Source organism: Scyliorhinus torazame, chromosome 10 (assembly GCF_047496885.1).
Source record: "Scyliorhinus torazame isolate Kashiwa2021f chromosome 10, sScyTor2.1, whole genome shotgun sequence".
Lineage (NCBI taxonomy): Eukaryota > Metazoa > Chordata > Chondrichthyes > Carcharhiniformes > Scyliorhinidae > Scyliorhinus > Scyliorhinus torazame.
The window spans coordinates 167,180,596-167,201,975 of NC_092716.1; positions in this window are offsets into that span (position 1 = coordinate 167,180,596).

The window sequence follows — 21,380 nt, forward strand, 5'->3', positions numbered from 1 at the left end:
TGACTGCCCGCAACTAGGAGCGATCACGCTCGATCAATCTCGGCCGAAGCACCTGCGAGACTCAATGATGCAGGTTCAAATCAACGGCCGCGACATCCCCTTCCTTTTTGACTCCGGGAGCACGGACAGTTTTATCCATCCAGACACAGTAAGCCGCTGCTCCCTGCGCACCTATCGCGCCTCCCAAACTATCGCCCTCGCATCTGGGCCTCATTCGGTCCAAATCACGGGGTATTGTGTCGCGAACCTCACTATCCAAGGCGCCAAATACGCCCGTTTTAAACTTTATGTCCTCCCTCACCTCTGCGCCCCCCTGCTGCTCGGTCTGGACTTTCAGTGCAGCCACCGAAGCCTGACCCTGGAGTTCGCGGACCCCTGCCCCCGCTCACGGTATGTAGCCTGGCGACACTCAAAGTTGCACCACCCCCCCTCTTCGCGAACCTCACCCCCGACTGTAAGCCCGTCGCCACCAGGAGTCGGCGGTACAGTGCCCAAGACATGACTTTCATCAAGTCAGAGGTTCAGCGGCTACTAAAAGAAGGGGTCATAGAGGCTAGCAACAGCCCTTGGAGGGCACAAGTACTGGTTGTCCGCTCCGGAGAAAAACAACGTATGGTGGTGGACCATAAACCGCTTTACAGAACTCGATGCGTACCCACTTCCCCGCATAGCAGAAATGGTGAACCAAATCGCCCAGTATCGAGTATTCTCCACGGTCGACCTAAAATCGGCCTATCATCAATTCCCTATCCGCCCAGAGGACCGCCCCTATACAGCCTTCGAAGCAGCCGGTCGGGTCTTCCACTTCCTCAGGGTACTTTTGGTGTCACAAACGGAGTCTCCATTTTCCAAAGGGCGATGGATCAAATGGTGGACCAGTACGGCTTACGGGCTACATACCCGTACTTGGACAACGTCACCATCTGCGGCCATGACCAGCAGGACCATGACGAAAACCTGAGGAAGTTCCTCCAGAACGCCCGGGCCCTCAATCTGACATACAACAAAGAGAAATGCGTGTTCCACACAACCCGGCTAGCCATCCTAGGCTACGTCGTGGAAATCGGGGTCCTGGGGCCAGACCCCGACCGCATGCGCCCCCTTAAGGGACTTCCCCTCCTCCGTAGCCTCAAGGCACTCAAACGGTGCCAGGGGCTCTTTTCCTATTATGCCCAGTGGGTCCCCAGATATGCGGACAAAGCCCGTCCACTCATTAAGACCACGGTTTTTCCCCTGACGGCTGAGGCTCAGTCGGCCTTCAGTCATATCAAGGCCAATATCATCAAGGCCACCATGCACGCGGTGGATGAAACCATTCCCTTCCAGGTAGAAAGCGACGCATCAGACGTCGCCCTGGCTGCCACCCTCAACCAGGCGGGCAGACCTGTAGCGTTCTTCTCCCGAACCCTCACCGCCTCGGAAATTCGACACTCTGCAGTCGAGAAGGAGGCACAAGCCATAGTGGAGGCTGTGCGGCACTGGAGGCACTATCTAGCCAGTAGGAGGTTCGCCCTCGTCACCGACCAACGGTCGGTCGCCTTCATGTTCGATAACGCACAACGGGGCAAAATAAAGAATGATATAATTCTGAGGTGGAGGATAGAACTCTCCACCTACACCTACGATATTACATATCGTCCGGGGAAGCTCAACGAGTCCCCAGATGCCCTGTCCCGCGGCACGTGCGCCAACGCGCAGAAAGACCGTCTGCAGGCCATCCACGATGACCTCTGCCACCCCGGGTCACCCGGCTTGCCCATTTCATCAAGTCCCGCAACCTACCTTACTCCACCGAGGAGGTCAAGGCCATGACCAAGGCTTGCCAGATCTGTGCGGAGTGCAAACAGCACTTCTATCGACCAGACAAGGCTCGCCTGGTAAAGGCCTCTGGGCCCATTGAGCGACTAAGCGTGGACTTCAAAGGGCACCTCCCGTCCATCAACCGGAACAGTTATTTCCTCACTGTCATCGATGAATTCTCCCTCTTCCCCTTCGCTGTCCACTGCCCCGATATGACCTCGGCCTCCATAATCAAGGAACAGCACAGCATCTTCACCCTGTTTGGTTTCCCCGCTTATATCCACAGCGACTGGGGTACATCGTTCATGAGCGATGAGCTGCGTCAATATCTGCTCAACAAGGGCATCGCCTCGAGCAGAATGACCAGCTATAACCTGCGGATAACGGGCAGGTGGAGAGGGAGAACGCAACAGTTTGGAAGGCTGTTCTTCTAGCCCTACAGTCAAGAAGTCTCCCAATCGCCCGTTGGCAGGAGGTCCTACCCGATGCCCTACACTCCATTAGGTCGCTCCTCTGTACGAACAAGACCCCTCACAACCGTTTGTTTGTCTTCCCCAGGTAGTCCACCTCTGGGGTCTCGCTTCCACATTGGATGACGACTCCGGGACCAGTTCTACTCCGGAGTTACGTGAGGAGCCATAAGACAGATCCACTGGTCGGGAGGGTCCAACTATTACACACAAACCCTCAATACGCCTACGTCAAGCACCCTGACGGCAGGCAGGACACCGTTTCCCTGCGAGACCTGGCACCCGCTGGCTCGCCCACCGACGCCCCCCCTTCCACCGACGCTCCCCTCCCCGCACCGGTGGTCGACTCCGACAGCCCCCCCCACCCCCCCCATAGCGTCCCCTCCCCCCAGCTGGCGCCGGCACCAATCACCCTAGTCACCCCAGATACCCCCCCTGCTCCAACGCGGGCAAAGGCTCAGACAACCGTGCTCCCGGATATACCACCACCGAGGACGACGGTATCCGCTGCACCACCGCCGGAGCTGAGAAGGTCGACACGGGCAATCAGACCACCCAAAAAACTGAACTTGTAATTCCACTTCACCCCAGACGGACTATGCGTTTTTTAAAACAGGGGGTGAATGTGATGAATGATATCTGTATACATATGTACCTTTAATGCGTAGGCCCCTTTAAGACCGGGCTTGGAACCCTGGGAGACTCCGCCTCCGGCTCCGCCCCCAGGAAGCTGTATATAAGGTTACGTTCAGTAGGCAGCGTGCAGTGAGCACACTTCTCGGCAGTTGTCTGGTTCTCTGGTTATTAAAGCCTTTGTATTATCAAACTCCTCTCCTGAGTCGTAATTGAGGGTATCTCATGCAGACTGCAGGTTACCTGCACTGGACAAGGTTAACACTCACACATACTGCAGGTTACCTACACTGGACAAGGGTAACAGTAACACATACTGCAGATGACCTATACTGGACATGCATGACAGTAATGTACACTACAGATTACCTACACCAGATATGCATGACAGTAACATATACTGAATTGATTTGATTTGATTTAGATTTGATTTAGATTTATTGTCACATGTGCCAAGGTACAGTGAAAAGTATTGTTCTGCGTACAGTCCCGACAGATCGTTCCATACATGAAAAACATAGGACATACGATAATTACACAATGTAAATACATAATCATAACGTGAAGCATATGGAGTATAGTGCTACAACAGGAAAGAAGTTGGGCAGAGAGATCAGTTCAGTTCACAAGAGGGCCAATCAGGAGTTTGGTAAATGTGGGGAAGAAGCTGTTTTTGAATCTGTTAGTGTGTGTTCTCAGACTTTTGCATCTCCTGCCTGATGGAAGATGTTGGAAGAGAGAATAGCCCAGGTGGGAAGGGCCTTTGATTATGCTGCCCGCTTTCCCAAGGCAGCAACAGGTGTAGACAGAGCCAATGGGATGAGAGGCTGGTTCGTGTGATGGACTGGGCTGTATTCACAACTCTCTGTAATTTCTTAGGGTCTTGGATCGAGCAGTTGCCATTCCAAACTGTGATGCTTTCTATGGTGCATCTGTAAAAATTGGTAAGGAGTCAATGTGGACATGCCAAATTTTCTTAGCTTTCTGAGGCAGTAAAGGCATAGTTGTGCTTTCTTGGTTGTAGCGTTGGTGTGAATGGACCAGGACAGATTGTTGTTGATGAGTACACCCAGGAATTTGAAGCTGTCAACCATCTCCACCTCAGCGCCATTGACACAGACAGGGCTGAGTATGACACTTTGCTTCCTGAAGTCGATGACCAGCTCCTTAGTTTTGCTGAAATTGAGGGAGCGGATGTTGTTGTTGCACCATGCCACTAGGTTCTTTATCCCCCTTCTATACTCTGATTCATCACTGTTTGAGATCCGACCCACTACGGTTGTTTCATCAGGAAATTTGTAGATGGAGTTGGAGTTGACTTTTACCACATAGTCGTGTGTCTATAGGGAGTATAGTGGGGAGCTAAGTACACAGCCTTGATGGGTCCCGGTACTGAGGACTATCATGGAGGCGGTCGCGTTGTTTACCCTTACTGATTGTGGTCTATGGGTCTGAAAGTCAAGGATCCAGTTGCAGAGGGAGGAGTCAAGTCCTAGGTTTTGAAGTTTTGACATGAGCTTGGCTGGGATTATGGTGTTGAAGGCGGAGCTGTCGTCAATAAATCGGAGTCTGATGTAGGAGAGTCCTTGTTGTTGAGATGCTCGATGGATGAGTGCAGGGCCAGGTAGATAGTATCTGCTGTGGACCAGTTGTGGCAGTATGCAAATTGCAGTGGATCAAGGAAGTCTGGGAGTATGGAGTTGATGTGTCTTATGACCAACCTCTTGAAGCACTTCATGGAAGATGTCAAGGCTACTGGATGGTCGGCGTTGAGACACATTTCCTGGTTCTTCTGTGTCACCGGTATGATAGCAGTCTTCTTGAAGCATGTGGGAACCTCAGATTAGAGTCGGGAGAGGTTGGAGATGTCTGCAAACAAAGCCATCAGTTGGCCCACGCAGGATCTGAGCGCATGACCAGTACTGCAGGTTAGCTGCACCAGACAAGATTAACAGTAACACAGACTGGAAGTTTCCTACATCCAGGGGCTCATTCTGGGGCAGGTGGAACCTCTACAAATGGGATGGTCTACACCTGAACCAGAGGGGTACCAATATCCTGGGGGGAAAATTTGCTAATGCTCTTCGGGAGGTTTTAAACTAATTCAGCAGGGGGGATGGGAACCTGAATTGTAGCTCCAGTGTACAGGAGGTTGAGAGTAGTGAGGTCATGAGTAAGGTTTCAAGGTCGCAGGAGTGTACCGGCAGGCAGGAAGGTGGTTTGAAATGTGTCTACTTCAACGCCAGGAGCATCCAGAATAAGATGGGTGAACTTGCTGCATGGGTTGGTACCTGGGATTTCGATGTTGTGGCCATTTCGGAGACATGGATAGAGCAGGGACAGGAATGGTTGTTGCAGATTCCGGGGTTTAGATGTTTCAATAAGCTCAGGGAAGGTGGTAAAAGAGGGGGAGGTGTGGCATTGTTAGCCAAGGACAGTATTACGGTGGGAGAAAGGACGTTTGATGAGGACTCGTCCACTGAGGTAGTATGGGCTGAGGTTAGAAACAGGAAATGACAGGTCACCATGTTGGGAGTTTTCTATAGGCCTCTGAAAAGTTCCAGAGATGTAGAGGAAAGGATTGCAGAGATGATTCTGGATAGGAGCGAAAGTACCAGGGTAGTTGTTATGCGGGACTTTAACTTTCCAAATATTGACTGGAAATGCTATAGCTCGAGTACTTTAGATGGGTCAGTTTTTGTCCAATGTGTGCAGGAGGGTTTCCTGACACAGTATGTAGATAGGCCAACGAGAGGCAAGGCCATATTGGATTTGGTACTGGATAATGAACCAGGACAGGTGTTAGATTTGGAGATAGGTGAGCACTTTGGTGATAGTGACCACAATTCGGTTACGTTTACTTTAGCGATGGAAAGGGATAGGTTTATACCGCAGGGCAAGAGTTATAGCTGGGGGAAAGGCAATTATGATGCGATTAGGCAAGACTTAGGATGCATAGGATGGGGAAGGAAACTGCAGGGGATGGACACAATTGAAATGTGGAGCTTGTTCAAGGAACAGCTACTGCGTGTCTTTGATAAGTGTGTACCTATCAGGCAGGGAGGAAGTGGTCAAGCGAGGGAACCGTGGTTTACTAAAGGAGTTGAATCACTTGTCAAGAGGAAGAAGGAGGCTTATGTAAAGATGAGACATGAAGGTTCAGTTAGAGCGCTTGAGAGTGACAAGTTAGCCAGGAAGGACCTAAAGAGAGAGCTAAGAAGAGCCAGGAGGGGACATGAGAAGTCCTTGGAAGGTAGGATCAAGGAAAACCCTAAAACTTTCTATAGGTATGCCAGGAATAAAAGAATGACTAGGGTAAGAGTACGGCCAGTCAAGGACAGTAGTGGGAAGTTGTGCGTGGAGTCCGAGGAGATAGGAGAGGCACAAAATGAATATTTTTCATCAGTATTCACACAGGAAAAAGACAATGTTGTCGAGGAGAATACTGAGAAACAGGTTACTAGACTAGATGGGATTGAGGTTCATAAGGAGGAGGTGTTAGCAATTCTGGAAAATGTGAAAATAGATAAATCCCCGGGGCCGGATGGTATTTACCCTAGGATTCTCTGGGAGGCTAGGGAGGAGATTGCAGAGCCTTTGGCTTTGATCTTTATGTTATCATTGTCTACAGGAATAGTGCCAGAAGACTGGAGGATAGCAAATGTTGTCCCCTTGTTCAAGAAGGGGAGTAGAGACAACCCTGGTAACTATCGACCAGTGAGCCTTACTTCTGTTGTGGGCAAAGTCTTGGAAAGGATTATAAGAGATAGGAGTTATAATCATCTAGAAAGGAATAATTTGATTAGGGATAGTCAACACGGTTTTGTGAAGTGTAGGCCGTGCCTCACAAACCTTATTGAGTTCTTTGTGAAGGTGACCAAACAGGTGGATGAGGGTAAAGCAGTTGATGTGGTGTATATGGATTTCAGTAAAGCGTTTGATAAGGTTCCCCACGATAGGATATCGCAGAAAATACGGAGGCATGGGATTGAGGGTGATTTAGCAGTTTGGATCAGAAATTGGCTAGCTGTAAGAAGACAGAGGGTGGTGGTTGATAGGAAATGTTCAGCCTGGAGTTCAGTTACTAGTGGTGTACCACAAGGATCTGTTTTGGGGCCACTGCTGTTTGTCATTTTTATAAATGACCTGGAGGAGGGCGTAGAAGTATGGGTGAGTACATTTGCAGATGACACTAAAGTCGGTGGAGTTGTGGACAGTGCGGAAGGATGTTGCAGGTTACAGAGGGACGTAGACAATCAGCAGAGCTGTGCTGAGATGTAGCAAATGGAGTTTAATGCAGAAAAGTGTGAGGTGATTCATTTTGGAAGGAGTAACAGGAATACAGAGTACTGGGCTAATGGTAAGATTCTTGGCAGTGTGGATGAGCAGAGAGATCTCGGTGTCCATGTACATAGATCCCTGAAAGTTGCCATCCAGGTTGACAGGGTTGTTAAGAAGGCGTACGGTATGTTAGTTTTGTTTGGTAGAGGGATTGAGTTTCGGAGCCATGAGGTCATGTTGCAGCTGTACAAAACTCTGGTGCGGCCGCATTTGGAGTATTGCGTGCAGTTCTGGTCGCCGCATTATAGGAAGGATGTGGAAGCATTGGAAAGGGCGCAGAGGAGATTTACCAGAATGTTGCCTGGTATGGAGGGAAGATCGTATGAGGAAAGGCTGAGGGACTTGAGGCTGTTTTCGTTAGAGAGAAGAAGGTTAAGAGGACACTTAATTGAGGCATACAAGATGATCAGAGGATTAGATAGGGTGGACAGTGAGCGCCTTTTTCCTCGGATGGTGCTAGCTAGCATGAGGGGCCATAGCTTTAAACTGAGGGGAGATAGATATAGGACAGATGTCAGAGGTAGGTTCTTTACTCAGAGAGTAGTAAGGGGGTGGAATTCTCTGCCTGCAACAGTAGTGGACTCGCCAACATTAAGGGCATTTAAATGGTCATTGGATAAACATATGGATGATAATGGAATCGTGTATTTGGGCTTTAGATTGGTTTCACAGGTCGGCACAACATCGAGGGCCGAAGGGCCTGTACTGCGCTGTAATGTTCTATGTTCTACATCAGACAAGGTTAACGGTTACACATACTGCAGGTCACCTGCACTGGACAAGGTTAGCAGTAACATATACTGCACGTTACCTACACTAGACAAGGTGAACAGACAGGGTTAGGTGGATTAGTTATGCTAAATTGCCTTCAGTGTCCAAAAAAAAAAGGTCAGGTGGAATTATTAGGTTACGACGATAGCGTGGGGGCTTGGGTAGGGGGCTCTTTCTGAGGGACAGTACAGACTCGATTAGCCGAATGGCCTCCTTCTGTACTGTAAATTCCATGATTCTATGATTCTATGAACAGTAACATATACTGCAGATTGCCAACACTGGATACGGTTAACTGTAACACATACTGCAGGTTTCCTACACCAGACAAGGTTAACAGTAACACATACTGCAGGTTATCTGCACTGGACAAGGCTAACAGTAATATATACTGCAGGTTACCTACACTGGACAAGGGTCATAGTAACACATACTGCAGGTTACCTACACTGGACAAGGGTCATAGTAACACATACTGTAGGTTACCTACACTGGACAAGGGTCATAGTAACACATACTGCAGGTTACCTACACTGGACAAGGGTCATAGTAACACATACTGCAGGTTATCTACACGGGACAAGGGTCATAGTAACACATACTGCAGGTTACCTACACTGGACAAGGGTCATAGTATCACATACTGTAGGTTACCTACACTGGACAAGGTTAACAGCAACATATACTAAGGTTGACAACACTGGATAAGGTTAACTGTAATACATATTGCAGGTTTCCTACACCAGACAAGGTTAACTATAACACATCCTGCAGATTACCTACACCAGACAAGGTTAACAGTAACACATACTGCAGGTGACCTACACCAGGCATGGTTAACAGGAACACATACTGCAGGTTAACTACACCAGACAAGGTTAACTGTAACACATCCTGAAGATTACCTACACCAGACAAGGTTAACAGTAACACATACTGCAGGTTACCTACACCAGGCATGGTTAACAAGAACACATACTGCAGGTTAACTACACCAGACATGGTTAACAGTAACACATACTGCAGGTTACCTACACTGGTCAAGGGGAACAGTAACATATACTGCAGGCTATCTACACCAGACAAGGTTAACAGTAACACATACTGCAGATTACCTACACCAGACAAGTTTAACTATAACACATCCTGGAGATTACCTACACCAGACAAGGTTAACTGTAACACATCCTGAAGATTACCTACACCAGACAAGGTTAACAGTAACACATACTGCAGGTTACCTACACCAGGCATGGTTAACAGTAACACATACTGCAGGTTAACTACACCAGACAAGGTTAACAGTAACACATACTGCAGGTAACCTATACTGGTCAAGGGGAACAGTAACACATACTGCAGGCTATCTACACCAGACAAGGTTAACAGTGACACATACTGCAGGTTACCTACACTGGACAAGGGTCATAGTAACACATACTGCAGGTAACCTACACTGGTCAATGGTAACAGTTACACATACCGCAGGTCACTTGCACTTGGCGAGGTTAACAGTAACATATACTACAGGTAACTAGGTTGTGGGAGGAAAGCCCAAATTCATTAAAATAGTCAAGCCGAGAGCAGAAGCATTGAAGCAGAGGTGGAGTTAGGATGGTATAGAGATGAAAATATGCTGTGGCTAAATCTCTGTAGTTATCAATGAAACAAAATCACCAGGTTTACCAAATTAAGCCCCAAATGAAGAAATGTCAATAAAATTTCGCTTTTTGTACCCTTTAATGTTTTTTAAAATAAATTTAGAGTACCCAATTCATTTTTTTCAATTAAGGGGGAATTTAGCGTGGCCAATCCACCTACCTTGCACATCTTTGGATTGTGGTAGTAAGACCCATGCAAACACGGGGAGAATGTGCAAACTTCACGCAGTGACCCAGAACCGGGACTGAACCGAGGACCTTGGCGCTGGAGGCAGCAGTGCTAACCACTGCGCCACTGTGCTGCCCTGTACCTTTAATGTTAATGCAAATAAGAATCAATGCAAATTAAACATGAATTAAAGGCAAATCACAGTCTTCACAAGCTGTGGTTGGAATCCTCCAGCCATTCTCTGGCGATGAGATGCTCTGGTCCCGCCGTCCGAGCACCCTCACACACGCGTTCCTCGGGGAGCGGAGTGGCTTCAATGGGAATTCCCATTGACAGCAGCGGGAGCGGAGAATTCCACCATCAGCGAATGGTGTGCCGCCTCCTGTCGCTGAGAAACACGTGGCTGGGAGTCCAGAGAATCCCAGCCTATAAATTGCAGATGGAACAGCATTAGTTTGCAGTCCACCCTGCCTGTATTGTCCAGTCCAGCTGCACATTTTTTCCAAATACGATTCCGGTCCTTTTCCTTCAAAGACTTAGTCAATTATCTGTAGGCAGACATGAAAACTTCCCTTTTGTTTCCGGAACCTCCATAACTTGCAACTCCACTCTTGATCTCTCTGCTTTTGTGTGTGTACCAGATAGCCTCCATATTTCAACTTCATTCCTGTGGGAAGGAAGGTCAAGGGTGCCCTGATCACATTAGCTTTTTTAAAAATAAATTTAACGTACCCAATTTTGTTTCCAATCAAGGGGCAATTCCAATCCACCTACCCTGCACATCTTTGGCTGTGGGGATCATGCCCATGCAAACACAGGGAGAATGTGTAAATTCCACTCGGTCAGTGACCTGGGACCAGGATCGACCCTGGGTCCTCGGTGCTGTGATGCAGCAGTGCTAACCCAGATCTCATTAGCTGATATGTTTTGATGTCCAAAAAGTATAATTGATCCCTTTACAGGTGATACAAATTCTTAAATGTCCTTTTCAGACATTTAAAAAAATTACAGATTTGTCAACAATTTTAACGTAATTGCATTTTTTCTTAGTGCTTCTGGATAAAAGTTTATCACAGTCATCTTAGTGATGGCTCAGATACATGGTTGAAAGCTCACCTCATTGAATAGATGTACACTTATGGGATGGATTTTCTGGTCATTCACGCTGGTGAGAACCTTCGGTCCTGCCAATGGCACACCCACGCTGCAGGTTTCATAGTGGCAAGGGTTGCATTCAACAGGAAACCCCATTGACAAATGGGGGACCAGAAGACCCACTACTGGGCACTGGTAAGCCATTTCTCACTGCTGCAGAATACGCCACGGATGGGGAGGAAAATTCTGCTGTCTCATTTTCAGATCAACATGAACGTTTTTGTCTGTGAGTAAATTCTTCAATGAATATGCTTGAAAAATTGAGACTGTGTCAAAATCTTTAGCTTGACTTGTTGGGCTGGATTCTTCATCCCACGATGCCTGGGGGGAAATCGGGATCAGTGCCCACGCAATGCTCCGACACCCCATTGGTGCCGGGTTCGAGGTTCACGACCGTGGGCTAGCTGGAGGATGTAAATAAATGTAATGAACTATGTGCATCCATTTACAGGGTCCAGCGCCCTATTCTCCAGCTCTCCGTGTTTCTCCGGTCCCCTGGGCTGGGAATCACGTGGGCGTGGATCTCTGCTGGTATCTACCAGCATGGTGGACCTCATGGTGGGTCAAAGTGGTAACTCCTTAGGGGAGTTGCACCCAAAGTCCATCTGAGGGCCACCCTCTCGCCTCATAATGCACTAACTACCCACCCCTCCTCTACCAGACCCCCCCTTCCCACAGGGATCCCTTTAATACGGAGTTGCCCCTCCCTGGACTCTATGAATAGGGAGATCTCCCCCAGGACTCCCTAACTGAATGAACCCCGCCACAGAGACTCCCAACTGACGGGACCAGCCACAGTGACCCCTAACTAATGGGACCTCCCCTCCCCCCCACAGGGCTAAACAAACCAGAGGGTCTCCCAACAGAGACCCCCTAACTATAGGGACAACCCACAGGGACCCCTAACTAGGGCGACCCATACAGAGACCTGCTAACTAAAGAAACTCAGCACAGGGATCCTCTGACTCGAGGAATCTCCCCCCCAATACAGACCCCCCTCATCTGGAAGCTAGCGAGCAGTTTAGACACAGGCAGTGAAAAAGATTACAGCTGTAATACTTACCTGGACGCTCCACGTGTCATTCCCCGAAGGAGAACAGCTGTGACCTGTGTTTCAACCCCGCAGATCCGTTAGCTTCAAGCCATTCATTCCTTTCTAATAGCGGCCTGTGACTGACAGCTTCTACAAACCAGCTTGATTCATTCATCTCCTTTCATGGATGGGTGCCTCTAAGTGAAACCCCAATATTTACAAACATCAACCACATCAAAGCGAGGTAAGTGTATTCCAATCACTAAGTACATTCCAATCACTCAAGTGTGTCATTGCAATGCACTTACTGCTCTTTGATTTGTCTGTAGAGGGGGGGTTGCCTCTAGTCAGGGGGTCCCTGCGGGGGTGTCTCCACCCCTGGAGGGGTCTCACTATTAAGGGGTTCCCTGGGGGGGTCTCCCTAGTTAGGGAGTCCTAGCGGGCCAAGTTGGATCACCACCATATTTGGGGGAAGGGGACACCCAGGCAATCCTGGGATGGGATCTGCTTTGTGGTGTGGGGAGGTGGGGTCTGTTTTGCGGTGCAGTGGAGAGAAGCCAGCCGCAGAACTTCTCCATTTTGAATGGGCGGACCGATAGGGAATCCCTCGTATTCCTCACCATGTGTAAATTTTCATGACAAGTGATACGGAATTGTTTCCCAATTTGCATTTCCAACGTGAACGTAAATAGATTGCAATTCTCCCCCGGAGGGAGAACAGTCTCCCAAATAAAGAATCCACCCCATCATTTGTCTCCCAAACTATCACTCTGTATTTGGTGACTTTTGTGCCTGCAATTTCAAAGGTTCTGCAGACTGAGTTGGTGCAGTGCACAGAAGGTATATTGCAGCTCTCCCAAACTCAAAGAACAAAGAACAAAGAAAAGTACAGCACAGGAACAGCCGTTCGGCCCTCCAAGCCCGTGCCGACCATGCTGCCCGGCTAAACTAAAGTGCTCTACACTTCCTGGGTCCGTATCCCTCTATTCCCATCCTATTCATGTATTTGTCAAGATGCCCCTTAAATGTTACTATCGTTCCTGCTTCCACCACCTCCACCGGCAGTGAGTTCCAGGCACCCACTACCCTCTGTGTAAAAAACTTGCCTCATACATCTCCTCTAAACCTTGCCCCTCGCCCCTTAAACCTATGCCCCCTAGAAATTGATCCCTCTACCCAGGGAAAAGCCTCTGACTATCCACTCTGTCTATGCCCCTCATAATTTTGTAGACATCTATCAGGTCGCCCCTCAACCTCCGTCATTCCAGTGAGAACAAACCTAGTTTATTCAACCGCTCCTCATAGCTAATACCCTCCATGCCAGGAAACATTCTGGTAAATCTCTTCTGCACCCTCTCTAACCTATCCTTCTGGTAGTGTGAAGACGAGAATTGAACACTATACTCCACGTGTGGCCTAACTAAGGTTCTATAAAGCTGCAACATGACTTGCCAATTCTTATACTCAATGCCCCGGTCAATGAAGGCAAGTATGCCGTTTGCCTTCTTGACTACCTTCTCCACCTGTGTTGCCCCTTTCAGTGACCTGTGCACCTGTACACTTAGATCTCTCTGACTGTCAATACTCTTGAGGGTTCTACCATTCACTGTATATTCCCTAACTGCATTAGACCTTCCAAAATGCATTACCTCACATTTGTCCGGAACTCCCTACCGTCTGTTAGCTTTCCTCCCACTCCCTACAAGCCCACATTCCCTGTGTGATTGAAAAAGTCCTCTACCCTTCATCATGTTTTACCCACCCTACCCTTTAACCTTTCTACCCATGCCTTCACTCCCATGCAAAATACCTGCAACTTAGCTGGTCCTTATAGTGTAGCATTCTTTGTCTGACACATAGTCAGGCTATAGATAAGACTGCCTTTCAGGAGGGAAAAGAAATGACACATGCTTTGAAGTTAAAACTCAAGTGTGTTCAGGGAAACCTGTACTTCCGGGCTTCCTGAGTTTAACACCCTCGCCAATGCCCCCTCCCCACTCAATAAGTGTCAAAGCCCATCCCAGTAAATATTGGGGAAATAAGTCAGTTTATTTCTCTGAATGATTTTGAAACATCGGAAGTTCAAAATTTTGAAGTTGGTAATGGTGAAACAGCATATAATTTACAGAACAGTAGGTGGGTTTCAGTCCAGTTGGTTGTGCCTGGATTTATGCTCCTGACTCTTCCCATATCTCACCCTCTCGGTACACCTTTCAGCTTCTCACATACGATCCAGCCCCTACTGTAACCCCCACAGCTACTGCCTTGCTGATTGGTCAGCACATATACAGACAAAGACACACAGGTTGTCTAATGACCCAGAGGAATTAGTTTCATCAGAAGCCAACAAAATTTAACCTACTTGGCTTTGTGTCCATTGCCCCAAGACTGGTGTCGGCTGCTGAAAACCTTTATGGATAAGTACAGATACAACCAAATAAATCCTGTTGAGTATAACTGTAGAGAATTGATGAAACATCTCCTACAAGGCCCCAGACTGCCAGAGCCATGTAGCCCTGAAGATTTGAAGGTCTTCAGCTCTGGAACCCAGAGACAGACTTACAATGAAACACACCATGCCTAGGCACAGGGCCTTGTGCTGTAGGCACCAATCAGAGCCTGAGAGGTGTGAGACAATGCCAGGGCTGGGCAAATTGGTGACAGAAAGCCATGAGGGAGGTAGTGAGTGAGCCAGCCAGCTGGTCGGGACTCAGGGTAGCCGTCATCGAGCAGCAAGGGGAGCAGGGCTGACACAACCCCCAAGGCTGAGGAGCGCAAACAAAACCTGGGGTGAAATTCTCCATTATCGGCGGAAAGTCCACTGATCGGCGCAAAAAACGGCGCAAATCCCACTTGCGTCACGTCATAAAAATGGGCCGATAGTCTGCGGCCCGAAATGGGCTAGCAGCGACGTAACGGGATCCGCGCTTGCGCAGTGGTTCACGCCGTGCAGCGTCATACGCGCTGCACGGCGTGACGGCTCATAAGGCCGCGCAGCTCCCCCCCACCCGACCGGAACAGCCGACCGCAACACCCGACTTGATGGCTGGCCGTCGCTCAGCCCCGAGGTTCGAGTCACGCGATGTGGAGGCGCTCCTGGACGCGGTGGAGCAGAGGAGGGACGCCCTGTATCCCGGGCACGGCCGCAGAGTTGCCCCACGCCACAGCCGGCGTCTGTGGAGGGAGGTGGCAGAGGCCGTCACCGCTGTGGCCCTAACACCACGGACAGGCACCCAGTGCCACAAGAAGGTGAACGACCTCGTCAGAGCAGGCAGGGTGAGCCTCCCCCATATCCCCATATCCCCCCTCCCCCATATCCCCCATATCCCCCCTCCCCCATATCCCCCCTCCCCCATATCCCCCATATCCCCCCTCCCCCATATCCCCCCTCCCCATATCCCCCATATCCCCCCTCCCCCATATCCCCCCTCCCCCATATCCCCCCTCCCTCATATCCCCCCTCCCCCATATCCCCCATATCCCCCCTCCCCCATATCCCCCCCTCGCCCATATCCCCCATATCCCCCCTCCCCCATATCCCCCCCTCCCCCATATCCCCCCTCCCCCATATCCCCCATATCCCCCCCTCCCCCATATCCCCCATATCCCCAAGTGAATCCAGCCCTAACCTTAACCTCTGCAATGCACGCGCAACCGATGGCGTGCATTCATATACCTGCCTAACACTGTTGCCTTTTACCCCTGCCACCACCCCCCCCCCCCCCCCCACAGGAGAAGCGCGCACACAACAATAGGGAGCATGTGAGGACTGGAGGAGGGCCCGCTGATGAGAGGCCACTGACCGTACACGAGGAAAGGGCCCTGGAACTGGCTGGCGGACCTGAGGACCGGGAGGTTGCTGATGCAGAGGTCGGGGCCCCACGAGCAAGTGAGCCACCAACAGCCCGTCCCCATATCCCCCCTCCCCTATATCCCCCTCCCCGTATCACCTGATCACTGCCTGATGTCTAACCATGCATGCTTCATTATGTATCGCAGGACCAAACGTCCAGGCACCCATCCCCGCAGATGCAGACCGCCCGCAGGATGCCCCTCGGAGACCACGGGAGACGGAGAGACCCGAACCCTCCAGCATGCGACGCCCGCAGGATGCCCCTCGCACACCACGGGAGACGGAGAGACCTGGAGCAACAGGGAGACGACACCCCCGTCACGTGCGGGAGCGACCACCCAGCGATGAGGGGGGCAGCCACAGGCCCCCGTCACATCCGAGCCAGGACACCACTACCCAGGACACCACTACCCAGGACACCCCTACCCGGGACACCACTACCCAGGACACCCCTACCCGGGAAGACGAAATACCGGACAGTGACTCAGAGTGGATGGGTGGAGACGAACCCCCACCCCAAAGTGCCATGGACTCAGAGTGGGACGAAGAGCACGACACAACGCCACTGCTGTCACCAACACCCTCCACCATCGCAGAAACACTCACCACGATTGGGCACTTTAGTGATGAGGCGTCTGGTACACTCACTGGTGCGCACAACACAGCCGTCCCGGTACAGCAGGTGGAGGTAGGAGCAGCAGAGGGACCGGGCCGTCGGAGGGCAGCCCAGGCCAAGCGAACATCTGCCGCCCAGATGGATCCCGGGTTCCTGCAGTTACCACACCCACACATAGATCCGATGCAACCACCGACACGGAGACGAGCGAATAGGGTGACGGGTGGCTTGCGGCGGCTGCGGTCGCAGGTGGAGGAGTCCACCCGCGTCCAGGAGCTGGGAGTGGTCCCGGTCATGCGTGCCACCCAGGCTGACACCGTACAGGTGGCGTCCGCGGTGGAGGCAATGGGTGCGACGGTGTCAGACATGGGGAACGGTTTGCGAGGCCTGGGGCCTTCCGTGCAGGCGGCGTCTGTGGCCCAGGAAATGGCTGCCCTCTCACAGGAGGCCATGAGCCAGTGCCAGCGCCAGATGGCAGAGGCGCTCAACGCCATAGCCCAGTCTCAGCAGGCCATGGCCCAGTCTCAGCAGGCCATGGCCCAGTCTCAGCAGGCCATAGCCCAGTCTCTGCAGGCCATGGCCCAGTCTCTGCAGGCCATGGCCCAGTCTCAGCAGGCCATCGCTGAGGGCATCGGCGCCAGTGGCCATGTGCGAGCTGGCGTCGCACTGTCGCAGACAGGGTTCGACAACCCCCTGGGCTCCATGGCTGCAAACCTGCAGACCCCTGTCGATACCAGCACGGGCCTCCAGGACTGGCAGCGCCAGATGTCGGGGGCACGTCGGATGGCCAGTCCGTTCGCATCCCCCACCCATGTAGAGGCCTGGGGGCCATCGGGCACCCCGAGGGAGGAGGAGGTGGTGTGGTCCGTCCCGGCTCCCTCTGTAGGGGAGGTCCCGGTACACCGCGACACCTCGGACTCCCCCCCTTCCGTCCCAGGTGTATCGGGTGGGCAACGGGCAGGACAGGCTGGCAGCTCGCCATCCCAGTCGCCCGGGCCGCAGCCTGGCCCATCTAGGCCAGGACGCCCCAGGAAACGGCCGCCAAAGGGATCCAGTGTCAGAGGGCAGGAATCACAGGAGTCCACCTCCAGTTCTGCTGTACCGTCTGGGGAACCACGTAGACGTAGTCAAAGGGCCCGTAAGGCCAAACAATTAGACACTGAGTAAGTTGGCACGGGTGCAGGGCACAGATGAGTTTTAGGGGCTAGGGCACGTGCATGAACTCCTTTGGTTATTAAAGTCAATGTTACACCTACCGAAGCTGCCTTTGTGCTCTGTCCAAAGTGTGCGGGGGTGTCATGTACGTTGAGCGCAAGTGTGTGTGTGAGGGGTGGTCTTACCTCAGCCCCAGGTGAGTCTGCCCCCTTCCCCCTGGGCCGCCATCAACATCCCCCGGGCAGAGGACGGGACCGTGCGCTGCAGTGTCACAGCCGCATGCAGGGATGGTCCGGGTGGATGGTGGTACTGTGGCCATGGGTCAGACATAGTCCAACGATGTAGAGCCAGGAGCTCATCGGAGGCGGGTTGTCATCATTCTCCATGGCCTGCGATAGACACGCGTCCACCCGCAACTGGGTGAGCCCGGCCCGTTGTGCCGCCGGTGGATCGGCAATTGGGGGTGGGGGGGTGGTGTGCATGCGGGTGGGGTGTGTGGGGTTGGGGAGGGGGGTGAGGGTGCTGGGTGGGTGGATGGGTGGGGGGTGTGGGTGGTCGGCTGTTGTCATGGTGTGCGGTCTGTGGCCATACTACCCGATTCCCACGCCCATCTAGTCAGTGAAGCGGGCGTCTATCAGTCTGACCCGTGCCCGCTGGGCCAGCCGGTAACGGTGGACAGCCACCCGCCTGTGTCTACCCCGTCTGCCCTGACCATTGCCTCCATCCCCCTCATCTGGGGAGGACTGGGCCTCTTCCTGCTGCTCCTCCACTCCGCCCTCCTCTGCCTGCGGCACATCGCCCCTCTGCTGGGCTATGTTGTGCAGGACGCAGCACACCACAATGATGCGGCCGACCCTATCTGACCGATACTGGAGGGCGCCCCCAGAGAGGTCCAGGCACCTGAAACGCATCTTCAGCACGCCAAAGCACCTCTCGATCACTCCCCTTGTCGCGACATGGGCATCATTGTAGCGGTTCTCCGCCTCATTGCGTGGCCTCCGTATAGGCGTCATCAGCCACGATCGCAATGGGTAGCCCCTGTCGCCCAGCAACCAGCCCCTCAGCCGGGGATGGCGTCCCTCGTACATGCCGGGGATGGATGACCGCGACAACACGAATGAGTCGTGTACACTGCCTGGGTGACGGGCGCAGACGTGCAGGATCATCATGCGGTGGTCGCAGACCACCTGTACGTTCATTGAATAGGTCCCCTTCCTATTAGTGAACACGGCCCTGTTCTCTGCAGGTGGCCGCACGGCGACGTGCATCCCATCGATCGCGCCCTGGACCATGGGGAACCCGGCAACGGCAGAGAAGCCCACGGCCCGGGCATCTTGGCTGGCCCGGTCCACGGGGAAGCGGATGTAGCGGTGCGCCATGGCATATAGGGCATCTGTCACTGCCCGGATGCACCGATGCACCGATGTCTGCGATATGCCGGACAGGTCCCCACTCAGTGCCTGGAATGACCCCGTTGCATAAATGTTCAGGGCCACCGTAACCTTGACGGACACGGGGAGAGGGTGTCCCCCGCCAGTGCCACGCGGTGACAGGTGTGCCAGCAGGTGGCAGATGTGTGCCACGGTTTCCCGGCTCATCCGGAGTCTCCTCCTGCATTCCCGGTCCGTGAGGTCCTGGTATGACTGCCGGGGCCGGTACACACGGGGCGCCCTCGGGTGCCTCCGTTGCCGTGGGGCCGCGACGTCCTCCTCCCCCTCCTCGTCCTGTCGGTCAGGTGTCCCTCCAGCCTGGGCGGCTGCCGCCTGCCCCTCTGCGGCAGCCTGCGCCGCCTCTCTGGCACGCTCCTCCTCCTCCTCCTCCTCCTCCTCATCCAGGGCAACATAGACATGAGCGGCTGCCACCACGGACCGCATGGGTCCAACTGTTGGAGGCTGGCACCTGGCCAGGTGGACCAACTCATTTGCCCTCCCATCACCCATCCCGGCACGGACCCCCTCCCCAACCTCCACCCCAGCACGGACCCCCCCCCAACCTCCACCCCGGCACGGACCCCCCCCCCAACCCCCAACCTCCACCCCAGCACGGACCCCCCCCCCAACCTCCACCCCGGCACGGAACCCCTCCCCAACCTCCACCCCAGCACGGACCCCCTCCCCAACCTCCACCCCGGCACGGACCCCCTCCCCAACCCCCAACCTCCACCCCGGCACGGACCCCCCCCCCAACCTCCACCCCGGCACGGACCCCCTCCCCAACCTCCACCCCAGCACGGACCCCCCCCCAACCTCCACCCCGGCACGGACCCCCCCCCCAACCTCCACCCCGGCACGGACCCCCCCCAACCCCCAACCTCCACCCCGGCACGGACCCCCTCCCGGCACTCCCCCGGAGCCCAGCCTACTCTAACCACCCCCCCCCCCCCCGCCGCACACACACACAAGCCGAGACACACCTCTCCTCACGCAATCAGTCTGCGGCCACGCCATTTCCTGCCCAGAGCCAACCCCCCAGGCCGTCACTCACCTCCTCGCTGGTCGGCGTGAGCCTGGAGCACCGGGTCACGCCGATGAAAAGGAGGTTTGATTGACGTCGACGTGAACGGTCATCACGTCGACGGGACTTCGGCCCATCCGGAAGGGAGAATATCGGCAGGCCGAAAATCGGCTGCCTTGCGCAGACCCGTGACATTCTCCACGGCAGCGGCGCCATTAATGCCCCGCCGACTTTTCTCCCTTCGGAGACTTCGGCGGGGGCGGGGGCGGGATTCACGGCGGCCAACGGCCATTCTCCGACCCGGCGGGGGGTCGGAGAATGACGCCCCAGATCTTTCAGAAAATTCATATTCATTAAAGTCAAGAAAGATCAGTTAATGTGAAGCAACACTATCAATCTGGCAGTCAAAAATGCAGAAAATTGAAAGAGGGGAAAGAAGATAAAGTTGGCCAAAAAGATAGTTTGTCATTTTACTTTAAAAAGTTTGCAGTATTGAACAGTGCACAAATTACACATTCATCCCCATCCACCAAAAATACGGAGGAATCATCTTGTTAGGCGCCAGGGTTTAGAGAACCCCAAAGTGTATCATGGAGTTCTCCTGACCCACAACAGCAGAAATGGAGAAGTATTTTTTAAAGCAAAACTATGTTTATTCTATGAACTCAAGTTAAGCTTTTTAAAACAATACAGTGAACATCTTAGCAACCATTAATTCAAATACAACCCCCAAAGAATACAACATTAAGTAATCCTTTAAGCTTTCCTTTTAACATCCATAAGACTTAAAACACCTTTCAACAGATGCACATTAGGTTTACATTCACTCCTCAAAACATTTATAATTCTGAATTCACCAAATGATCAAAAGATAGTCTTTTGATGGCAGAGAGAACAGCTGTACCCCTGCTTGGTCTGGCTTCAGCTTCAACACTGAAAATGAAACTAAAACACACCCTGCAGCCTGATCAAAAACGAAAGTAAAAGCTGACAGACAGCCCAGCTCCACCCACTCTCTGACATCACTGCAGTAGTAAACACCCATTTCTTAAAGGTACTCTCACATGACAATCTGATTACTTAAACTTGCCAATTACCAGAGAAACCACATCGACTGAAAAAGCTGAACAAGGGGAGAAATCCGAAATGGCAGTGGAATAGTATATTTCTTCTGTTGAAGTGAGGGAATAAACCAACCCTGAAGACATTGCCTTATGGCCAAAACTTGTTCACTGGGTATGATAGAATATTTTGTACTAAATAAACCAG